The 24,741-nt window shown below is 42.0% G+C and overlaps 1 pseudogene across 1 annotated transcript in view; it reads left to right on the forward strand.

The window, feature by feature from the left end:
- Positions 1–24,741, forward strand: part of LOC307094698 (nicotinamide phosphoribosyltransferase-like) — a 53,517-nt pseudogene that overhangs the window by 24,971 nt on the left and 3,805 nt on the right. Inside the window, exon 3 of the transcript in view lies at positions 24,225–24,238. The product of the transcript in view is annotated as a nicotinamide phosphoribosyltransferase-like (transcript). The remainder of the gene's footprint in view (positions 1–24,224; positions 24,239–24,741) is intronic.

Here is a 24,741-nt window from a genome sequence, read left to right on the forward strand (position 1 = left end):
AGGCAGCCAATCAATGATTCTCTCTCATCATTGATGTTTCTATCTCTTTATCCCTCTCCCTTCCTCTCTGAAATCAATAAAGAAATATATTTAAAAAATAAAAAACAAGATAAATATATGTATTTATTCACCAGGCAGTCCACACACGTGTGAACACCAGCACAGCCCAGGGGGCCTGTGGTGACCAGCAGTCAGGGTTCTCATGAGGGTAGAGCAGGCAATGGTCCAGAGAACAGTATGGGAGGTGCTGTTGCTGTAATTGTGGCAGGTGGGGAACCTGGGCTGAGCTGCACCATCACCCACAGGGGATGATGGCATCCCTGGGACTAAAAGCAAAGAAGCTGGATGAAGCTTTGAGCTAGGACCTGCCCCTGTGGTCTCTGCACATTACAGTCAGGTTTAGGCTGAGTTATTGCACACTCAGATGGTTGAGAAGCCCAGATTCCTCTCAGGTGGCAAGGCTGGGAGCAGCAATGTTAGCTGGGCAGGTGTGTGTGTGTGGGCAGGCAAAGCCCAGGACAGTTGCAGGGAGAATTGGTGCTGGGCCATGTGTGTGGCTCTGAGGCCCTCCCTAGTCACAGTCCAGGCTGATGGTCTCTGTTCTTTGGGACCATGGTTAGTGGTAAATGGAGCAAGCTCTGCTGCAGGAGTTCCTGGGGGGTCATGACTTGGGAGTCACAATATGCTCCAGGCAGGGCCAACCTAGTCTACTGTAATCAATAGCTCCATCCATTGCCCTGCCCAGGGAGGGAGAGGAGCTGTCTCTGCAGAGGCGATTCCCTATCTGCCCAGCAGGAGGGTTGCAGGCTGCTGAGCCAGGTCCTGTCCTGGTTTACAAGTGTCTTAAAGTTTAGCCACTAAAAGAGGTTCTAGATGTTTATCACTCTAGAGAGAGAAAGTGGCCCTGATCTTTCCTTCATGGGTAAACATCCACCTTGCTGGACTGAGGCTGGTCTACTGCTTGCACAGCCCACCCCTCTACACTCTTTCCTGGCTGTGCCTGGGATGTTCCTACTGAAGGTGAGACATGCTCCTCAACTAAGTTGATGGACCCTGAACTCTGGGCATAGTGTGCTGCTGGGGTGTGTGGGTGAAGGAGCAGAGAGGTTGAGGTCTGGGACAGGGCTGGAGAGGGGCAGGGTCCTTGAGAGGGTGGGCTGAGGGAAGGCTCTAGGAGTGAAAATTGGAAACAGACTGGATGCAGAGACAACAGCCAACGGCGGGCACATCTGAGACCTGTAAGGACTGAGGGCATGGACAATGTTCACCCAACTGTTCCAGACTCCGGAGATACAGGGTTCCCTCCCCTTAGGAGCTGGTGTCCTAGTGCAGGACAGCCCACAGACAATGAACTGGATAGCTGTGACAGTTGATAGGAGCTCAGGCATAAGGTGAAGTCTGTGGTGGTCAGTGTGGGCCTCCCTGAGAAAATCTGAGAAGGCATGGTAGAGTCTAGTTGGAAGGCCTGCTTGGAGTGTGCCTTCCCTCTCCCCATTTGGGAGATGAAGAGAGGTCACTGTGGCTGCTTTGGACAACTGAAATTAGAAAGGGGGGTCCTGGGTGCATGTGGGGGCTGTGGCAGGACTTGACCTTCTCCTCAGGAGGCCTCACAGTTTGCCTCCAGCCCCAGGCTGCCTTCAGAAGGCTGATGGGCAGTCCCTTCAGAAAAATCATTGCCAAAGGGAAATTTACAGTCCTGAAGGCACATAAAGAATCCAGGGGCTAAAACATGTTTGCTTATTTATGAGTAAAAGTATCTGTAAGGTGCTTTAGTTTACTCACCACAAGGATAGTTCTCCAGAGGAAAATGACAAACACAGAAATGTACAAGGAGACAGTAATGATGGTAAGCTTCCACAGAAGTTCAAAAAAGGGCTGGAGAACACAGTAATGGGGCAGGATATGCAATAGATGGAATACTATTTGAGATTATGAGGATCCTTTGACATTTACAATACATGTGTCTCAACAAACCATCTTTCAAGAAACCATCAACAAAATGGCAAGTAAGCCCACTGCATGGGAGAACATATTTGTCAATGATATTTTTGATAAGGGTTTAATCTCCCAAATTTATAGGTAACTCACAAAACTTAACAAATGATCCAATAAAAAAAATGGGTACAGGATCTAAATAGACACTAAATCAAAAGAGGACATACAGAAGGCCCAGAGACACATGAAAACATGCTCAAAGTCACTACTCATCAGAGACATGCAAATCAAAACAACAATGAGATACCATCTCACACCTGTCAGAATGGCTATCACCAACAAATCAACAAACGACAAGTGCTGCCAAGGATGTGGAGAAAAAGGAACCCTCCACTGCTGGAGGTAATGCAGACTGGAGCAGCCACTGTAGAAGACAGTATAGAGTTTCCTCAAAAAGTTAAAAATGGAACTCTCATTTGACCCAGTAATTCCACTTCTAGGACCATATCCCAAGAAACCAGAAACACCAATCAGAAAGGATATATGCACCCCTATGTTCAAGCTGCACAATTTCCAATAGCTAAGATTTGGAAACAACCTAAGTGCCCATCAGCAGATAAGTGTATTAAAAACCTGTGGTACACCTACACAATGGAATACTGTTTGGCTATAAAAAAGAAGGAACTTTTATCATTTGCAACAGCATGGATGAACTGGAGAGCATTATGCTAAGTGAAATAAGCCAGTCGGAGAAAGAAAAATATCACATGATCTCATTCATATGTGGGATGTAATCATCAACATAATTTAATGAACAAGAATAGATCCAGAGACAAATGGTAGGGGAGGAGGAGGTTAGAGAGCAACCAAAGAACTTTTATGCATGCATATTAGCATGGCCAATGGACACAAACACTGGGGTGGTGGAGGCTTGCTGGGGTGGGAATGGCTGGGGGGTTCAATTGGGGAAAAAGGAGACATAAGTAAAACTTTAGACACTGAGCCCACCAAGCAAGGCAGCACCTTAATTCTTTATGTTTCCTTTAGGAGAGTACATTAGTATAACTCAGCATTTGTGGGGTCCCAAACTTTCTGTGCTTTGGAAGGCACATAATAATGGCAGAAAATCACTCTTTGTGCAATATTGGCTTATTTTGAACTAGTGGGCCGGTGCACGAAATTCGTGCACATTAAAAGGGGGGCCCAGAGTCAAGTCCCCACCCACCCACTTGCACCTAAAAATCGCATTAGACCCAGACCCGACCGCCCCCCACCATTGGCTAAATCCAGACCCGGCCAGTCCCACCCTTGTCAAGCCCCGCCAGGCAGGGGGCATAGCCTCAGGTCCCCTGGTCCAGTGCCAGGATGGGGGGCATGGCCTTAGGTCCCCCAGATGGGGTGGGGGACGTGCCTTGAGGTCCCTCATCAAGCCCCTCCAGGTGGGGGACACGGCCTGAGATCCCCTGTCAAGCCCCGCTGGGTGGGGGGCATGGTCTTAGGTCCCCTGTCAAGCCCCGCCAGGCGGGGGGCACAGCCTCAGGCCCCCCAGCCTGGCACTGGGAGGTGGCACAGCCTCAGGTCCCTGTCAAGCCCCACTAGCACGGGGGCGCAGCCTCAGGTCCCCAGTCAAACCCTGCTAAGCGGAGGGCACAGCCTGAGTTCCCCCAACCCAGCACTGGGGCTGCACCTTGGGGTCCCCCGTCAAGCCCCGCTGGGTGGGGAGCACAGCCTGAGGTACCCTGTCAAGCCTGCCAGGCAGGGGGGTGTAGCCTCAGGTCCCCTGGCCCGGTGCCAAAGAAGGAGGAACAGCCTGAGGACCCCCAGCCTGATGCCAGGGCGGGGGGCACAGCCTGAGGTCCCCTATCAAGCCCCACAGGGGCAGGGGAGGGAGTAGCCTCAGGTCCCTGCTGATTGCTCATTAAGGCTCCTTAAGGGAACTTGGCCTCAGCTGTGGGTGCAGCCATCTTTGTGACGGAGTGATGGTCAATTAGCATATTCCCTCTTTATTAGATAGGATTGCTGACCAAGGCCTTGAAAGAAAGTCTGCATGACTTTGTGCTTCTAATTTGAAGCCTGGTGCCTCTGTGATTGGTGAGTTCAATGGTGATAAACAGTGGGAGTTCTTTGTTGTGCTTGTGTGAACAATATGAATCATACTAGAGTGCTGGTGTATGAATTCGTGCATGGGTGGGGTCTCTCTGCCAGCCGGCAATCTGGGCAGTCTTACCCAGCTCAGATTGGCTGGACATCAGCAGCAAGCTAACCTACCAGTCTGAGCATCTGCCCCCTGGTTGTCATACCATGTCATAGTCAGAAACTTAGCATATTTGGCTTTCATATATATAGAAGACTAGAGGCCCGATGCATGAAAATTTGTGCAAGAGTAGGCCTTCTGTTCCCTGGCTGCCAGCACCGGCTTTCCTCTGGCACCCGGGACCCGGGCTTCCTTCACTCCGGCTGCCCGCAGTCACCTAGGACCACAGGCACCTGGTACCACTGGTGGCTTCCTCAGGAACCTGGCTTTGTGAGAAAGGACATCCAGATGTCTAGAAGGTCGTTCAGATGTCTGGTATAATTGCCATATTACCATTTTATTGTTATAGATTCTCTGTTTGCAGTAAGTAATACATAATTTTAAGCAATGTTTAGGGGAACTCCTCACCACAGTCTGCAAAAGAGCCATATGCCATGAAGTATGAAATTTCATAGGCTGGTGTCATTTGTTGTAAGACTCTGAGGTTTAAATGGAACCACGATTAGGACAGAAAGACTGTATTCACAGTGAGTGGGAAAGACTGCAGTAAACTGGAAGAAAAGTGCCCTTCTGAACATTTTCCAAAAATGATCAAAGGTCTGTGGCTTGTGTGATGTTTGCTTAGAGACATTCTCAAGGCCTCCATATCTGTTTTCTGTGGATGAAATCATTGGCAGAAAAAAATAGTTTATTGGATCCACTGGCCTCACCTCAATGTTTCCTCAACTGGCAAGACCTCTGAGCCGAGGAAGAATAATTTTATAATCAGTCCCAGGATGTATTTTTTGTAACCAGTCAGCTTTCCTGTGGATTCCGATGGCAAAAGTCTTCACTGCTTGCCAATATTTGCTGCTCCTGTGGCAAAGCTGCTCCTCCCAGGAAATTAGGAGAGAGATGGTAAAGCCCATATACAGTTGAGATTTTAATTTCCTAACAAGACAGGAATACCCAGGTCTTTATTTGGAAGTTCTTCTTAAGGCTTTATTATGTCTATTTATAACTGACATGCAACAAAATGCACTCTTCTAATGTGTATTATGTGGTGATCTTGTACATATGGATGAAGCTGTAAAAATGTCACATGTGAAATAATCATATATTTCACCCCTGTGCAGGTTACAGCTGTGAATATGCGAATCACAGAGTTTATTCTCTTATTTTGTATGTCTTTTTTCATTTTTAAAAGTAATGTCATTGACCTTTTAGAAAGAGAGGAAGGGAGAGAGTGAGAAATGGAGATTTGAGGTATTTTAAATAAATTTTCAGGGAATATCAGGATCAATTCTTCATACTTGTATATATAAATGTATGTTTTCCTTATCTAACTATTACAGTATAGGTGAGTGTTTTACTTTTGAAGACATGAAGGACTGTGACCTAAAATGGTCCTTCCTTTGCCTTCCCAGACACCCACAATAATGAAAATTCTAGTTTTTCATTTTCCCTGTGAACACATGCGATGTTTAATATTTTTAAATTGTAGGTCTGAAAATCAGTAGTGTCAACTTGTTTTGTTTTAATTCCATTTTCCTAAAAAATGTTTATGGTGAGCATTTCTTTAGGCATTTATTTACACTGTCTTTATTCCCTTTGCTTAAAAGTCTGGTCAGAAACTTTTTCCAACTTTTAAAATGAATTTATGACTCAATCAATAGCAAGTCATTTCACCATCTAAGACATCTGTTTTCACCTTACCCATTCCTCAAGGACTCAACTTCTTTCTTTTTCATTTGGAACTATATATTTTGAATATTTGGAGGAAAATTGTTTTTCTAAACATGTATCCTATGTATAATTTAAAGCCCACTTGTATGATACACTTATAAGATTAACCTACATTGCTAACATTATCCACCATTCAGTTTAAGTTGTAGCATTCAACAGTATATTATATATATATTTAAAATATATTTTATTGATTTTTTACAGAGAAGAAGGGAGAGGGAGAGAGAGTTAGAAACATTGATGAGAGAGAAACATCGATCAGCTGCTTCCTGCACACTTCCTACTGGGGATGTGCCCACAACCAAGGTATATGTCTTTGACTGGAATCGAACCTGGGACCTTTCAGTCCACAGGCTGACACTCGATCCACTGAGGCAAACCGGTTAGGTGAGCCAGTTATTTTTATTTTAAGTCATTGTCGTGGCTACAAAATGGAATCTTTTTTAAATTTAATAAATCTTTATTGTTCAGATTATTACAATTGTTCCTCTTTTTTCCCCCTATATCTCCCTCCACCCGGTTCCTACCTCACCTTCTGCCCTTACCTCCCCCCTACTGTCCTCATACATAGGTGTACGATTTTTGTCCAGTCTCTTCCCACAACCCCCACACCCCTTTTCACCCGAGAATTGTCAGTTCACTCCCTTTCTATGCCCCTGATTCTATTATATTCACCAGTTTATTCTGTTCATCAGATTTTTTATTCACTTGATTTTTAGATTCACTTGTTGATAGATATGTATGTGTTGTTCATAATTTTTATCTTTACCTTTTTCTTCTTCTTCCTCTTCTTAAAGAATACCTTTCAGCATTTCATATAATAATGGTTTGGTGTTTATGAACTCCTTTAGCTTTTTCTTATCTGTGAAGTTCTTTATCTGACCTTCAATTCTGAATGATAGGTTTGCTGGGTAGAATAATCTTGGTTGTAGGTTCTTGCTATTCATCACTTTGAATATTTCTTGCCACTCCTGTCTGGCCTGCATAGTTTCTGTTGAGAAATCAGCTGACAATCGTATGGGTGCTCCCTTGTAGGTAATTAACTGTTTCTCTCTTGCTGCTTTTAATATTCTCTCTTTGTCTTTTGCTCTTGGCATTTTAATTATGATGTGTCTTGTTGTGGTCCTCTTTGGATTCCTTTACAAGTGCACTTCCTGGACTTGTAAGTCTATTTCTTTCACCAAGTGGGGGAAGTTTTCTGTCATTATTTCTTCAAATAAGTTTTCAGTATCTTGCTCTCTCTCTTTTACTGGCACCCCCATAATTCGGATGTAGGTACACTTGAAGTTGTCCCAGAGGCTCCTTACACTATCTTCATATTTTTGGATTCTTTTTCCTTTTTGCTTTTCCAGTTGAGTGTTTTTTACTTCTTTGTATTTCAAATCTTTGACTTGATTCTTACGGTCCTCTAGTCTGCTGTTAGGTCTCTGTATAATATTTTTTTATTTCAGTCAGTGTATGTTTAATTTCTAGTTGGTCCTTTTTCATATCCTAGAGCAAGGGTCCTCAAACTATGGCCTGCAGGCCACATGCAGCCTGCCGAGGACATTTATCCAGCCCGCCGGGTGTTTTTGCCACCACTGCCTCTCCTGCTTAGCAGCCGACTCGTCCCGGGCCCGCAGTGCGCATGTGTGGAATGTGCGCCACACTCTCCGATTCCCCTCCAATGGTCTGAGGGACAGTGAACTGACCCCCTGATTAAAAAGTTTGAGGATCCTTGTCCTAGAGGATATCGCTAAATTTATCGGCCTTTTCTAGGAAATTCTTTAAAACCTTACAACTGTGGTTTTGAACTCTATATCCAGTCATTTGTTTTCCTCCATTTTTTTTCATTTGTGACCTGTGTCTTTTTCACTGCATTTTCACTGCTTCCATGAGTTGGTAGGATAGCTTTGTGTGCTAGATGTCCTATAGGACCCAGTGGCTCAGCCTCCCCAGTTACCTGAGGTGGACACTCTTGATGCACCCCTTTGTGGGCTGTGTGCACAGTCTTGTTGTAGTTATGTCTTGATTGTTGTTGGTATCACTGGGCAGAATTGATCTCCAGGCCAAATGGTTGTGAAGATCAGCTGTGTCTACACTGGGAGAACTTCTGTCCTGGAGACACCCTTATGAGACAAGACTTGCAAAATTACAAAAGCCTCTGTGCTCAGCTTGGATGGGGCAGAGTCTCAGGGCGGAGAAGACAGCCTTGGCTTCCTGTCAGCCCTGCCCTTTGAGGCCCCTGGGACTCAGTGTCGCTCAGTAATCACTTCAAGCACCTCTGAGAGAAAGTTGCCCTCAAGTTTTGCCCACTGCCAGACAGTCTAGTTTCTCCCCTAATGAGTCTGGGTCCCCAGAGTCTTGGCTGGAAATGGAGTTCAGCGCAGTTGGGATCTTCTCTCTCCCTCCCACCTGAGAAAGCCAGCCGCGCACTTAGCAGTCAGTCCTCTCTGTGCGTGCGTCTCCATACCTCAGCCTTTTGCAGATCCTCTGAGTCTTAGTGTGCTTTTATCTTTCCTTCTAGTTGTAGAATTTCCACTCAGTTAGCTTTCCTGTGGTTCTGGATGATGACCTTTCTGTCTTTTAGTTGTAGTTTTGAATTGTTGTGCAAGGCAGCAGTTTAGGTGTTTACCTATGCCGCCATCTTAGTTTCTCTCCCAACAGTATATTAAGTGAAGTCAAGGTTTGTAGTATTTTCAATTTTTCTGGTGTAAATATTCTCATCATTATCACTTTCAAACGTCCAAAGTGATAGTACTGAACATGGGCTGATGAGATATTTAAGTAGTAAATAATTGTATTTTATTTCCAACTTATTGATACATTAGGTATAAACATGCTCAAGAACTTCCATAATAAAATAGTAAAATAATTGGAAAGTGGCAAGTTTTAATCATTTTTTAAACTTTGATGTAAGTATAATTGATTTAAAACATATATGCAAAATAATATTTTTATTGATTTCAGCGAGGAAGGGAGGAGAGAGGGATAGAAACATCAATGATGAGAAAGAATCACTGACAAGCTACCTCCTGCATGCCTCACAATGGGGATCCAGCCCACCACCTGAGCATGTGTCCTGACTGGGAATGCAACTATCACCTCCAGTTTCATAGGTCAATGCTCAACCACTGAATGACACATCAGCCAGGATCTCCTAAGCTTTTAAGGGATCCCACTTGACCTTCCACCTAGGTATCAATGAGCAACAACAGCTCATCCCAGGCTAAACCCCTGTACCTGTGCTCAAGGCCTTCTTTTCTCTGATTCTCTAGTGAGCTCACAGTAGTGTTTCTAGAGAACCAAAGGAGCCCCACCTAGTCTCTCTGCTGTTTCTTGTTCTATTCTAAGCCCTAGATTTTTTCATTATCCCCATCTTTAATAAATGTTCCTCAAAATCTCTGAACTCCTGTTGTGAAATCTTTTCTACATGAAGTCAAGAACTCAAACACTATAAGCCAATCTGAGGCAGACTAGCTCCAGGCTGGTTCCTGTTACCTAAAAGGTATGCCTGGGACATCCTGTATAAAGACAGAACAAGGCATGATTTTGCTTACAAGACTTGGAAGAAAATATGGTGGCCCACAATCACTTCGTTGTTGAGTCAAATCAATCTTAACACTGTTCATTTTTTAAATGTCTTTATTGATTTTTGAGAGAGAAAGGGAGAAGAAGAAACATCAATGATGAGAGATAATCATTGATAGGCTGCCTCTAGCATTCCCCTTTCTGAGATGGAGCCCACAACCTGTGTATGTGCCTTGACCTGGAATCGAACCATCAATATGTTGGTTGATGAGTAAATGCCCAACCACGGAACCCCACTGGCTGTGCACACTATTATTTTTTATTGTTGACTCTATTACAGTTGTTCCCAATTTTCCCCATACTCCTCCCTCTTTTCTCCGTCTACCCTGCCCCCACTTCTTCTAGTCCCTCACCACATTATTGTCTACGTCCATGGCCTATGCATATATGTATATACTTATTTTAATATATTTCTGTTGATTTTAGAGAGTGTAATGGAGAGGGAGAGATAAAAACATCCATGGTGAGACAGAATTGCTGATTAGTTGCCTCATGCATGACTCCACCTACACACCAGAAATTGAGCCTGCAACCCATGTATGTTCCCTGACCAGGAAAAGATCCAGTAACATATGATCTCATCATTTGTGGAATATAATGAACAGCATAAACTGATGGACAAAAATAAATTCAGAGACATAAAAGCATCAAGCAGACTGTGTCAAACTTCAGAGGGAATTCAAGAGAGACAGGGTGGGTAAGGGATCAGCCAAAGGACTTATATGCATTCATATAAACATAACCAATGGACACAGACACTATGGGGGGTAAGGGCATGTGCTGAGGTGTGGGGGTGACTGGGCAGAGCTCAATGGGGGAAAAACGAGTTATATGTCATATTATATGTAATAATTTAAATAATAAATAATTTAGAAAATAAAAAATAAGAATAAAATAAAAAGTACCATAGCCTACTGGTTCATAGGCCGAGGCTCAACCACTGAGCTACACAGCTAGGCTATATTATTTTAAAATTAAAAAAAATACATATATTTTTTATTGTTGATAGTATTATAGATGTCTCCCATTTCCCCCTCTGTGTATATGCTTTGGAGGATCTCTTGCATTCCTCCCCACTTTCTTCCCCTTGGAGATCTGTTTGTCTGCTCCAGTTAGCCAGGCCTCTGGTCCCATCTAGTCCCTCCCCAGGTGTCACTTGCTGGGGCACAAAACCTTTACTCACCTGTCATTGGCTGGGATGCTAGTACTCCCCTGGGTGGTTAAGAAAACTGCATTACCCAGAAGAAACTGCACTCATGTGGGCAGTGCTAAAGGGCATTTTGTTTCTGGGCATTCATTTAGGGCGGGACTTCCGCCTACCTCCTCAAGGTAGTCAATTTAACTTTTTAGGTCTTTGTTCATAGGTTCACAGGCTTCAGGGCATGGTTGTGAGTAGGACAGTGATGGGCAACTTTTTGAGCTTGGTGTGTCAAACTTCGCCAAAAAACTGAACATAACTCGGGTAGTGTGTCACTTTGAGGAAAAAAACATTATTTCACGATATTTATAGATTAAATAACATAAATGTATAATTGCTATATATAATTGTATTTAAGAAACCAAAAACTAAATATTTAACTTACCTGCTTAGTGACTTCTTTGTTCATCCGTCAGTCGGTTTCTTTTATTGGTCTTGATATTATTTAGCTTGTGTGGGGTGCCGTGAACTAAGATAAGTGAGGGGGAGGGGAATTCTTTAACTAACCTGCCTATTAGTGACTTTTTTGTTGCTGAATTTCATTGGCTAAATCTTCAATTGAAGGTTGATATTTTGTACACTTCAGGCCCAAGCAAGCGCTAGTAACTTCATCTGTCAATCTGTTTCTTTTGTTGGTTTTGATATTATTTAATGCTGAGAATAAGGCCTCACAAAAGTATGTAGAGGGAAAAATTGTGAGTAAAGCCATTGCTATATTTTTCAGGGTGCTAAAAGTGTCTGGTAGTCGGTTCCAGGCACTCCAAATTTCCTGTTCGTAGTGGCATTCCTCTTGATTCTCCAAGCGGCACTTTTCCAGATTCTCAAGCTTTGACCGCAAGTCGACAAACACCTGAGCCCAGATACTGTCTTGAAATTCTGCAAGTTGCATCTCCAAATCATCAATTTGCATCCATTGGAAACCATTTAATTCCAAACTACTACATCAGGATACTTAATTATTTTCATGGTCTGTTCTAGACTTCTAAATTGACTAAATCTATCACTAAACTGGTCAAGTAACGAGTCTAAAACATGGTGGTACTTCATATGCAAGAGTTTCATTTCATTTTGTACAGTTGCACTGGCCTTCTCAAAATACTTTGTTACTCGAGGAAAATACTTACAAGTTTTAGTTTCTACATCTCGCTTGAAAATTTTAACTTTACTTTCAAAAGCTTTTATGTATCCAAACATAACGTCAATACTTTTGACAAAACCTTGTAACTTTAAGTTCAGTTCATTAATATGAACAGAGAGATCTGTAAAAAATATCAGGGTGCTGACCCACTTATCATCATTAAGCTGGGAAAGTTTCCCAGATCCTTATCGTCAAGAAATACCTTAATTTCTTCAAAGCACTCCACAAAGCGCTCAAGAACTTTGCCTCGGCTCAATCATCTTACATTATTGTACATCAGCAGTCCACTTTAGGTGGAATCAACCGCCAGTAAAAGTGCCAAAAATTCTCGCTTGTGAAGGGGGCGAGCAGGTATTAAATTAACTATTTTTGTAACAACTGACATTAAGTCGGTGAATCCTGCCTTGGCACATAAAGCCTCCTGATGGATAATACAACAAAAAGGCACAATCGGATGTCCAATAGCTTCTGTAAACAATTTGACAAATCCGACTTTTTCCCCCACCATATTTGGTGCCCCATATGTCATCACTGATGCAACTTTAGAGATATCAATGCTTAGGTCACGAAATGTTTGTATAACAACCTTACATATTTCGCTTCCTGATTTACTTGTTGACAATGATACTAACTTCATCAACTCTTCTCTTATTGTGAGACCATCAGAATATCGACCAATAATGGCCAACTGAGCATGTGATGTGACATCAGTAGTTTCATCAAGAGAGATTGAAAAATATTTACACTTCCTTATGTCTCTCTTTAATTGATGTTGTACGTTTGTGTTCAGTCTCATTATTCGGTCTTTTATGATATTTCTACTGAGTGGTAATTCAGATATTCTCTTAATAATTGCATCTTTATTCTGCATATCGTGAAATAGAACTGGTGCACATCTTAGGAGAGTTTCTTTAATAAATTCTCCCTCACTGAGCGCTTTTCCATGCTGAGCTATAGAGTGAGCAATGCTCAAACTTGCAGATGTTAAATTTGTAGAGCCTTTCATAAATTTAAGGATGGAATTAGATTGGCTCTTATAAAGGTGTAGCTGCCTGGAAATGTATTCCTTCCTTTCATCCTCACTTTTTTTCAAGAGCTGGGAATAATTAGTTTCAAAATGTCTATTTATATTCCACGTTCTGCTTACTACCGTTTCAGTACATAGAACGCAAAATGATCTGCCATTTTTTCTATAAAACCATACATCTTGGTCCATGTCTCTTGAAAGGGTCAGCCACTGCTACTACCACTTCCTTTACTTAACCTTAGTTTTTTATTTTTTGGGTTCTCCATCAGGGGGTCAGTGACAGAAGATAGAATTATAGATAGCTTGTTAGTCCTGCAGGCAATTAGGGGTTGACTAGCCTAACTAACCACAAAATGGTGCATATAACTGTCTTTTAGGAAAGGGCAGGGTTAATAAGCAGAAATAGGGGTTACCAAGGATGCACAACAGTAATAGTGGTGAAATGGAGTCTGCACTATGGAGCAAGATGGTGTTCCTTATGTGAATTAAAATGGCTGCCACTATTTCTAATGGCGGGAAATGGCACCCATAGCACGCCACAAACCCTCGCCTCTCCCAGCCTCCCCCCCACTTATCTCAGTAATGATGGATTAGAAATCCATGACACCCCAGAACAGTAGATAATGGTTGCTGTGGTTAACTGTTATTTGGTTACTGGTAATGGTAGGGCCCCCATAGATGTGTCCCCTGCTGTGTTCCGCTGCTCCCTGCTCTGCTGGCGGAAGTGAGGGCAAAGATCCCGGCTTAACCGGAAGTCCCAGAACTAGACACTCTGTGCCAGACTTCTGTTGTTTTGGCCTACAGACCTCCAGCACAGAGTGTCTAATAGGGGAGGATGAAAGAATCTAGTTGCAAATGTTTCATCCTCAGGAGCAGCAAATGTTTCATCCTCGGCATGCGGCCGCCTCAGTGGCCGCGTGTCATCAAAAATGGCTACGTGTGTCAGTGCTGACACGCGTGTCATAGGTTCACCATCACTGGTCTAGACCATCATCACAATCTCTTTGCACTATTAAGAATTATTCAGAGGGGGAAAAGATGGTGACCGGCAGGAAGGTAGGGAGGGAGAGTGTGTGATCAAGTGAAGGAGTGATAGAGGTGTGTGTGGACGTGTGTGGGTGTGTGTGTGAGTGAAATAGGGACAGTTAGACCCTGCAGTTCTTCCAGGGGGGTTCCAATCTGGGCAGTCTTAGACGGAAAAACCCCACAGCCGCTGTAAACACTCTGAGGAGAACACCAGTGGCACAGAGACCATGCCATCTTGAAGAACAGAACAGCTTGAGACTAGAATCCTAGCCTCGTCACCAACCAGTCTGGTCTCCAAAGCAAACCAGGACATTACAACCACTCTGGTAGAAGACCTGCCACCCCAGCTGCAGACGCGTGGACCCTGGGACCTTCACCTCCAAAGGTGCACCGCCTGACAGCAGTAAGTACAACCTCCCCCTCCCCAGCACCAGAACTCAGGATTCACCGAGTTCCTAGCCCCCTAGACACCCAGGCACTCCACTACCCAGGCAGTGCTTGGGAACCACTGAGAGCCCCCAAGTGTGTGATTCTGCACAGACAAGGGCGTGCAGCCCTGCCGTAGAATTTCTGAACTGCCTCTTCCTAAATAAATGCCAACGAACACCCCCACTGTGCAACTTCAGTGCCAGGGCCCCTCAGAGTGCATCAGAGCTCTGCGCAGGCAAACGCACCACCAGTTCCAAAGCCGGCAAACTCATGGCCACAGACAAGGGAAGGCACCCTGAGCCTATATATCCACAGGGTCCTCTGGGGAGCTGCTTTGATGCCCTGATGTGTGTGATTCTGTACAGACAAGGACGCGCTGCCCCACAGCAGAAACTCTGAACTCCTTTCTCCTGAATAACTTCCCACATACACCTTAGCTGTTTAACTTCAGTACCAGGGCCACTCAAAGCATGTCAGAGCTCTGCTCAGGCAAATGCACCACCAGTTCGTGCACGCACTTCCAAAGGGCAGGCACTTCCAAAGTTCGTGCTGGCACTTCCAAAGCCCATCTATCCACAGGGCACTTGTGGGAGCTACTGTGAGAACTGGCTCGGTGTGATCTTGGACAAACAGAGACAGACTGCCCCTGGCAGTAGAAATTCTGAATTCACTCATCCTGGACACCTGCACAGACACCGCAGCAGAGTAACTTCAGTGCCAGGGCCCCTCAAAGTGTGTCAGAACTCAGTGCCAGCAATCTCACCACCACAGATGTGCACGTTTCCAAAGGGCAGGCAGCCTGAGCCCATATATCCACAGGGTCCTCTGGGGAGCTGCTTTCAGCCCCTTCTTGGTGTGATTCTGTACAGACAAGGACACACTGACCCACTGCAGAAATTCTGAAACCCCTCTTCCTGAATAACTGCCCACATTCACCCTAGCTGCTCAACCTCAGTGCCAGGACCCCTCAGAGCGCATCAGAGCTCTGCACCTGCATACACACCTCCACAGAAGCGAATTTCCAACAGGCAGGCACCTTGAGCCCATCTATACTCAGGGAGCCACTGTGAGCTCTCCCAACAGATGGTTCCTGGGTGCCACTGTGAGTTCCCGCTGGACACACGTGATTTAAACTAAGGGTGCAAGACAGCAAAAACTGGGACACTCCCCTCCATAGATGCTGACTTCTAGACACTACAGTTGTGCCTCTCAAGTTTGCAGGCCTACATCAAGAGAACCCAAATAGCTCAAGTAGGGAGCTACACTAGATTACCAAACCCAGGAGAACTGAGAGATTACACCAGTAGCACTATCCCCAAAAGAACCTGGGTAGCAAAGCAAGTGGATCTACAACTAAAACTTCACAGGAAAACATGGGAAGACAAAAAGCAATCCCCAAAGGAAAGAAAAAGAGGAATCACCAGAAAGGGAGTTAAGTGAAATTGAGGCTAGCAGCTTATCAGAGAAAGAATTCAGAGTAATGGTTGTTACTAAAGGATGTTTAATACATATGAATGTTTAAACGGATGGATGACAAGTACACACAACTCAATGAGAATTTAAGGAACTGAATGAGATTGATGCCAGCATGAAAAAGAACCAAGAGGAGATGAACAATGACATAGCTGCAATAAAGAACACAGTGGAAGGCTTAAACAGTAGACTAGAAGAGACTGAGGACCACATCAGCGAATTAGAAGACAAAGTAGGAAAAAACTCACAAACACAGCAGCAACTGGAAAGAAGACTTAAAAAGCAAGAGGAGAGCCTAAGGGAGCTTTGAGACAACACAAAGTGAAACAATATTTGCTTAATAGGGATACCAGAAGGAGAGGAAGAGAAGCAAGGGATAGAAAACGTGTTTGAAGAAATAATGACAGAAAACTATTCTGATATTGGCAAGAAAAAAAACATGCAAGTTCAAGAAGTACATAGAGTCCCAAACAAGTTGAACCCCAAAAGACCGACACCAAGACACATCATAATGAAATTGGCGAACACTAATAACAAAGTAAGAATCTTAAAGGCTGCCAGAGAGAGACAGAATGTTACCTACAAGGGATCTCCTATTGGAATATCAACTGATTTCTCAAAAGAAACACACCAGGCCAGAAGGGAATGGAATGAAATATACAAAGTGATGCAAAGCAATGGTCTGAATTCAAGAATACTACACCCAGCAAGGCTATCATTCAAAATTGAAGGTGCAATCAGGAGCTTCACAGACAAAAAAGGGCTAAGAGAGTTTATCACTACCAAGCCAGAAATGTAAGAAATGATAAAAGGGACTGCTGTAAAAAGAAGAAAGAGAAAGGCAAGAAGAAACACAAACACTAAGGAAAAATATGACAACAAACATGTACTTGTCAATAATAACATTAAATGTAAATGGATTACTTGCAATAATCAAAAGACATAGGGTAGCTGAATGGATAAGAAAAAATGACCCATATATTTGCTGTCTATAAGAGACCCACCTCAGAGCAAAGGATTCACACAGACTGAGAGTGAAGGAATGGAAAAACATTTTTCAGGCAAATGGAAATGCGAGAAAAGCTGGGATTGCGATACTTATTGCTGATAAAACAGACCTCAAAGTAAAGACCATAATAAGAGATAATACTAAAGGGAGCAATTCAACAAGAAGATATAACTCTAGTGAACATATATGAACCCAATGCAGGAACACCAAAATACATTAAAAATCTTCTGGAAGATATCAAGGGAGAGATCGACAACAATACAATCATAGTAGGGGAATTTAATACACCACTGACATCACTGGATAAATCCTCTAGGCAAAAAGTCAGCAAAGAAACAGCAATTCTAAATGACACAATAGATCAAATGGGCCTAATGGACATCTTCAGAGCATTTCACCTCAAAACCACGGAATATACATTCTTCTCAAGTGCACATGGGACATTTTCAAAAGTAGACCACATATTGGGTCACAAGCAAAGTCTCCCCAAACTCAAAATGATTGAAATTCTATCAAGCATTTTCTCAGACCACAATGGCATAATATTAGAAATAAACTACAATAAAAACATTCCAAAAAAACCAAAACACTTGGAGGCTGAATATCATGCTACTAAAAAATGATTGGGTTATCAATGAGATCAAAGTAGAAATTAAAAACATCCTGGAGACTAATGACAATAAAAAAACAACATTGCAAATCCTATGGGACACAATGAAAGCAGTCCTGAGAGGGAAGTTTATAGCTCTAGAGGCCTACCTTAAAAAACAAGAAAAAATGGTAATAAATCATCTAACTCAACAACTCAAAGAAGTAGAAAGAGAGCAACAAGAAAAGCCCACAGTGAGCAGAAGAAAGGAAATAATAAAGCTCAGAGCAGAAATGAATGACATAGAGACAAAAAAACAAAAAACAAACACAATACAAAAGATCAACAAAACCAAGAGTTGGTTCTTCGAAAGGATAAACAAGATTGATGAACCTTTAGCCAGGCTCACCAAGAAGCAAAGAGAGAGGACCCAAATAAACAAAATCAGAAATGAAAGAGGTGAAATATCAACAGACCCCACCGAAATACAAAAGATTGTAAAAAAATAATATGAACAACTCTATTCTAACAAACTAGAAAACCTGGAGGAAATGGACGCATTCCTAGAAAAATACAACCTTCCAAAACTTACTCAGGAAGATTCTAAAAATCTCAATAGGCTGATAACTCTGGAAAAATTGAAGCAGTCATCAAAAAGCTTCCAGCAAACAAAAGACTGGGGCCAGATGGCTTCACAGGGGAATTTTACCAAACATTCAAGGAAAAACTAAAACCTATCCTCCTCAGACTATTCCAAAAAATTCAAGAGGAAGGAACACTTCCAAGCTCCTTCTATGAAGCCAGCATCACCCTAATATCAAAACCAGATAAAGACAATGCAATGAAAGAGAATTACAAGCCAATATCCCTCATGAACATAGATGCCAAAATCCTCAACAAAATTCTTGCAAATTGGATCCAGCAGTACATCAGAAAGATCATACACCATGACCAAGTAGGATTTATCCCAGGGATTCAAGGATGGGACAATATTCGCAAATTAATAAACGTGATACATCACATAAACAAATTGAGAGATAAAAATCATATAGTCATATCAATTGATGCAGAAAAAGCATTTGACAAAATCCAACACCCTTTCTTGATAAAAACTCTCAGCAAAGTGTGAATAGAAGGATTATACATCAACATAATAAAAGCCATATATGACAAACCTACAGCCAACATCATACTTAATGGGCAAAAACTAAAACCATTTCCCCTAAGAACAGGAAAAAGACAGGGATGCCCACTCTCACCACTCCTGTTCAACATAGTGCTGGAAGTACTAGCCATTGCAATCAGACAAGAAGAAGAAATAAAAGGCATTAAAATTTGTAAAGAAGAAGTAAAACTGTCCTTATTTGCAGATGACATGATATGATATATAGAAAACCCTAAAGACTCCATCAAAAAATTATTAGACTTAATAAATGAATTTGGCAATGTAGCAGGATATAAAATTAACGCCAAGAAATCTATAGCATTTCTATACACCAATAGTGAACTTACAGAAAGAGAGACTAAAAAAGCAATCCCATTTATCATTGCACCAAAAAAAATTAAGATACCTAGGAATAAACTTAACTAAAGAAGTAAAAGACCTATACATGGAAAACTACACAACACTGAAAAAAGAGATAGAGGAAGACATAAACAGATGCAAGAACATACCATGTTCATGGATTGATAGAATCAATATAATCAAAATATCCATACTACCCAAAGCAATCTATACATTCAATGCACTTCTCATTAAAATACCAATGGCATATTTCACAGACCTAGAAAGAACTCTCCAATAATTCATCTGGAATAAAAAAAGACCCCGAACAGCTGCAGCAATCCTGAGAAAGAAGAACAAAGTAGGTGTGATCTCAATACCAGATTTCAAGCTGTATTACAAAGCCACTGTTCTTAAAACAGTGTCAAGACAGTCTCTTCAACAAATGGTGTTGGGAAAATTGGACAGATACATGCAACAAAATGAAACTAGATCATCAACTTTCACCATACACAAAAATAAACTCAAAATGGATAAAGGACTTAAACATAAGACTGGAAACCATAAAAATACTAGAGGAACCCACAGGCAGAGAAATCTCAGACATATGCCGAAAGAACTTCTTCACTGATACTGCTCCTAGGGCAATGGAAGCTAAAGAGAAAATAAACAACTGGGACTACATCAAAATAAAAAGCTTTACACAGCAAAGGGAACCATCAATAAAACAACAAGAAATCCCACTACATGGAAGAACATATTTGCCAATGATATTGGTAAAGGTTTAATCTCCAACATTTATAGAGAACTCATATAACTTAACAGAAAGAAGATAATCAACCCATTCAAAAAATGGGCAATGGATCTAAATAGACACTTTTCAAAAGAAGACAGAAGGAAGGCGAAGAGACATATGAAAACCTGCTCAAAGTCACTAATCATCAGAGAGATGCAAATCAAAACAACTATGCAGTACTATCTCACACCTGTCAGAATGGCTATCATCAACAAATCAACAAACAAGTGTTGGCGAGGAGGTGGAGAAAAAGGAACTCTTTTGCACTGCTGGTGGGAATGCAGACTGGTACAGCAACTGTGGAGAACAGTATGGAATTTCCTCAAAAAACTAAAAATGGAACTCCCATTTGACCCAGTGATCCCACACCTAGGAATATATCCCAAGAAACTAGAACCATTCATCAGAAAGGATATATGTACCCCTATGTTTATAGCAGCACAATTCACCATAGCTAAGATTTGGAAACAGCCCAAATGCCCTTCAGCAGATGAATGGATTTAAAAACTGTGGTACATCTTCACAAAGAGATACTATGCTGCGGTAAAAAAGAAGGAGTTCCTACCATTTGCAACAACATGGATAGAGATGGGGAGCATTATTCTAAGTGAAATAAGCCAGGCAGATAAAGATAAATATCACATGATCTCACTCATTTGTGAAATATAATGAACGGCATAGACTGATGAACAAGAACAGATCTAGAGACTGAGAAACATTGATCAGAACCTCAAACCTCAGGGAAGGAGGGGGTCGGTGGGAGAAAGGGGGAGAGATCAACCAAGGGACTTGTGTACATGCAATAAGCCTAATCAATGGACACAGACAACAGGGGGGTGGGGCACGAATTGGGGATGGGGCGTAATGGGGGAATAAGGACACATATAAAAAATAATAATAAAAATAAAAAATTAAAGAAATTAAAAAAGAAATTGTGAGGTAATCAGAACCCCAAGGATGCCTGAGAACATCTTTCTTGCCATTCTAGCAGTCACCAGCTGTACTGTAAGATTACCTGGGGCAAATGGGGAAGTGTTTTGGACTTATGTTCCTGACTCTTCATGGGTAAGGGCCCTTACGAGGGATGATCCATCTCCTAATGTAGTCACCAATAATACCAAACACCTTGGTCATCCAGGAGGACCATGGTTGGGGCAAGGAAGTATAATTACACAGGGGTCTCCAACCAGCTTCCCTTTTGTATTACACCAAATCAAACCATTGCTCCTTTTTTGTAAAATTAAAGAGAGGTTTCTGGCTTGTGTGGATAACAAAGAAAGGGACTATCACTACTTGCTCCTGGGAGAGGTGCAGAAAATGTAACTAAGACCTATCTATACAAAAAGAAATTGTCAGCCAGTTTGAAACGGAATTGCCATGGCCTAGAGCAAAGAATATCCTTACATGATATTATTCTACAATGTCATTATATTTTTTCCCCCCAGATTTGTGTTATCCCCAATACCTATAATAGTACCTCGCACCCTTAGGTATCAATAAAAAATAATATTTTTGGTGCTTGGAGACAAAGGTAACACATCTGTAGATATTTTAGAATTACAACAGCATAATATATAATTAACCCAAACAAACTTACAAACTAATTCTTTGAATGTCTGGCAGCAATTTAAAAAGGACATGAAAGGGTTTAATCCCTTCCATTGTGTAGAGGGCCCCCTGGGAAGGCACCTGAGCATTCTATATTGGCCCCTCTTGCCCTTTTGGCCAAGAGGGACCCTCTTTTCACAATCCAATTGTCCACAGCTGTTGCCTGAGCTTTCTGTTCATGCCAAGGTTGAAGCCTCATGATGGCTGGTACCATGGATCTGTCTCTCACCCGGTGGGGTGAGCTGGGCCTACCTGGAGAAGAAACCTGGGTTCTATAAGATATGTGATCAGTGCTGAGGGGATCCCAAGGCAGGTGCTGGGCGTGGAGGCCATGGGGACGTAGGCGACCAAGGAGACAGAACTAAACCTCACATCACCCTGCTTGGCCCCGAAGGATGGCTGGTTAGCCAGAGATGGGTAAGATTCCTCAAGGAAGGAACAATCTAAGACAGGCACAGTCGCAAAGGGGCCATCAGGAGAGAACTTGGGGGTCAACAGAGGTGGGGCACAGACCTTCACCCCCCAAGTTTGCAGGGGCCTGAACCCTCACCCCTGCTGAGGGAGGTCCCCTGCCCCCATGGCTGCTTAGCTTCCCATGCCCAGCTCAAATCGGGACCCAGGTAACAGAGACTTGGCCGACAGCAGCTGCCCTCTCACTGAAACAAGACTTGATGGAGATGTCTTGTACCCATGATGCGGGGAACTGGAGTCTTTGATATCTAAATCCAGCCTAGCACCAGGAATGCTCAGGGCCTACTCAAGAAGGCAAATAATCCTTTCCATTAATATCTACAGGGTAAAATAAGATGGTTGTTAGAGTATTAAATTTGACAGTAAAATAGTAGTCAAGTTTTCAGACTAATTTAAATTGGCTAATCGAAATAAGTGAATATTCTAGAAAAATCAATTGTACTGGACAGAAAAGCTGTTCCTAAAGTGTTAACTAAAATATTTATTGGTAGTTCATCTCATGGTAAAATTGTGTAACCTATAATGAACCTAAAGCAGTCACATTTTAGTGCAAAAAAGTAAAATTTAAAAGCTATCAAGATTACAGCACAAAATTTCCAAAAGCCTCCTAATATTTAAACCAAAAAAGGGGAGATAGTAGAAGAATATCATGTAAGGAAAAATATCATATAAGTAAATTACATCTAGAAAATTTTTACTTTAGAAAATTAACTTTCATTTGTAATGCTAATAGCAAGACACCCAGGTAAAACATACATGGTGTCAAAACAAGCCAAAGGAAATCGTTTGGGCAAAAAATGAAAAAGGATCGCAAGTCAAATTTATAGAAAAGATTCCTTTATTAACTTTTGGTCGAGAATATGTTTGTATATTTTCAGAAAACAATTCCGAGACCATGTGGATTTCTGCAACAGAAAGGAATTGACAGGAGTGTTCCAGCCATGAAGACAGAAGAGAAACAGTCCAGAGATGGAAGACGCTGTTGATGCCTTGCCATACTAGCAGTCAGCAGCTGTGCGTCACTGCAGGTTGCCCAGGACCAAACCAGAGAGGGTGGGACCTGCATTACCACCATTTGCCCACCATCCAGAACTGAAATATCATTGCTGTTATGTACACATAAGGAACTGTTGGGCATAGAAATTGGGACTCAAAAGAACTGTTGGCCCAGAAAGAAACTCACTATAGACTGATTCGTTTGCCTCTCAGCATAACCATTATTGCTTGTCTCATTTTTGGTTCCTATAAGTGTATTTCTAGTATCACATGAGCTCACTAATCTAGGGGAAATGATGAACAACATAGACTGATGAACAAGAACAGCATCAATCAGACTGTCAGACCTCAGAGGGAAGGTAGGGGAGGGTGGGAATAAGGGCGATAGACCAACCAAAGGACTTGTGTGCTTGCATATGAGCCTAACCAGTGATCACGGACAACAGGGGGTTGGGGGCATGCGTGTGGAGGGGTTTGGGATGGGAATGGGGGCGGTTTGAGGACAAATATGTGATACCTTAATCAATAAAGTAATTTAAAAAAAAGACCTCAGAGGAAAGGTAAGGGAGGGTGGGAATAAGGGAGATAGATCAACCAAAGGACTTGTGTGCTTGTACATGAGCCTAACCAGTGATCAGAGACAACATGGGGGTGGGGCCATGCGTGGGGAGGGGTTTGGGATGGGAATGCGGGAGATGAGGACAAATATGTGATACCTTAATCAATAAAGTAATTTTAAAAAATGGGAAAAAAAGAATTATTCAGAATACCCAATAGATATTTTTTTACATCAATCATTTCTACTGATACTTAGCATACTAAAAGCTAAAATGAAAACTTTTTAAATTATGTTAGTAATTCATTTAAATTTATTATAAAACTATTGTGTTAACATTATTACTATTTTATTTTATTTTTTATAATAATCTGACTTTTTTCTTTTTAATATATTATATTGATTTTTTAGAGAGAGAAAGGGAGAGCGACATAGAGTCAGAAACATCGATGAGAGAGAAACATCGATCATCTGCCTCTTGCACACCTCCTACTGGGGATGTGTCTGAAACCAAGGTACATGCCCTTGACGGGAATCAAACCTGGGACCTTTCAGTCCGCAGGCTGACGCCCTATCCACTGAGCAAAACTGGCTAGGGCATGATTACTATTTTAATGAAAAAAATAATTATATTTGAAAAATAAAAACATTGAAAAAGATGGCACTTAAAGATTTTTATCATATTTATTGGGTTGACACTGGTCAATAAATGTATATGTTTCAAGTATACAATTCTATAATAGGTCATCTGCATTCTGCATTGTGGTCACCACCCAAAGTTATCTCGTTTTGTAACCACACATTTTAACTCCTCTACCTGTTTCTACTTCCCCAGCTCCCCTTTCCATCTGGTAACCACCTTACTATTGTCTGTGTCTATGAGTTTCTGTTTGTCTTCTTTGTTTATTTGTTGTTTTCAGCTTATATCCAACATGTAAGTGGAATCATACAGTTATTGAGGTTTCCATCTGACTTATTTCACTTAGCATGATATTGTCAAGATCCATCCATGTTGTTGAAAATGTCAGTATTTCATCTTTTCTTGTGGCTGAGTAATATTCAGCTATAATATTGTATATGTACTGTAAGGACAGAAAATAATGTTGAATAGATACTGTCAGGACAGAAAAAACGACCTTTCTTTTCCTTTGCTGTTGAAGCATCCATCTTATATAAAAACTGCTGCTTGAAATTTTAACCCTGCTATTTTGGCTTCTGTAAATGCTTGCTTGCTTAAATAATAAGGAAAATAAGACTACTCCCATTTCAGAGAGGCCATGAACTATGCCTCAGACAGAGTTGTCAGTGCTGACACCAGGCCAGGCCTTGAGATATGGTCTTATGGCCCCTTCCCGGCATGCAAGCCTTCTTTCTTAGAAGGCCTGGAAGTCTCATTTCAAATTTGTGAGACAAAAGAGCTAGAAAACGTATAAATAG

The sequence above is a fragment of the Cnephaeus nilssonii genome (assembly GCF_951640355.1).
Source record: "Cnephaeus nilssonii genome assembly, chromosome: 23".
Lineage (NCBI taxonomy): Eukaryota > Metazoa > Chordata > Mammalia > Chiroptera > Vespertilionidae > Cnephaeus > Cnephaeus nilssonii.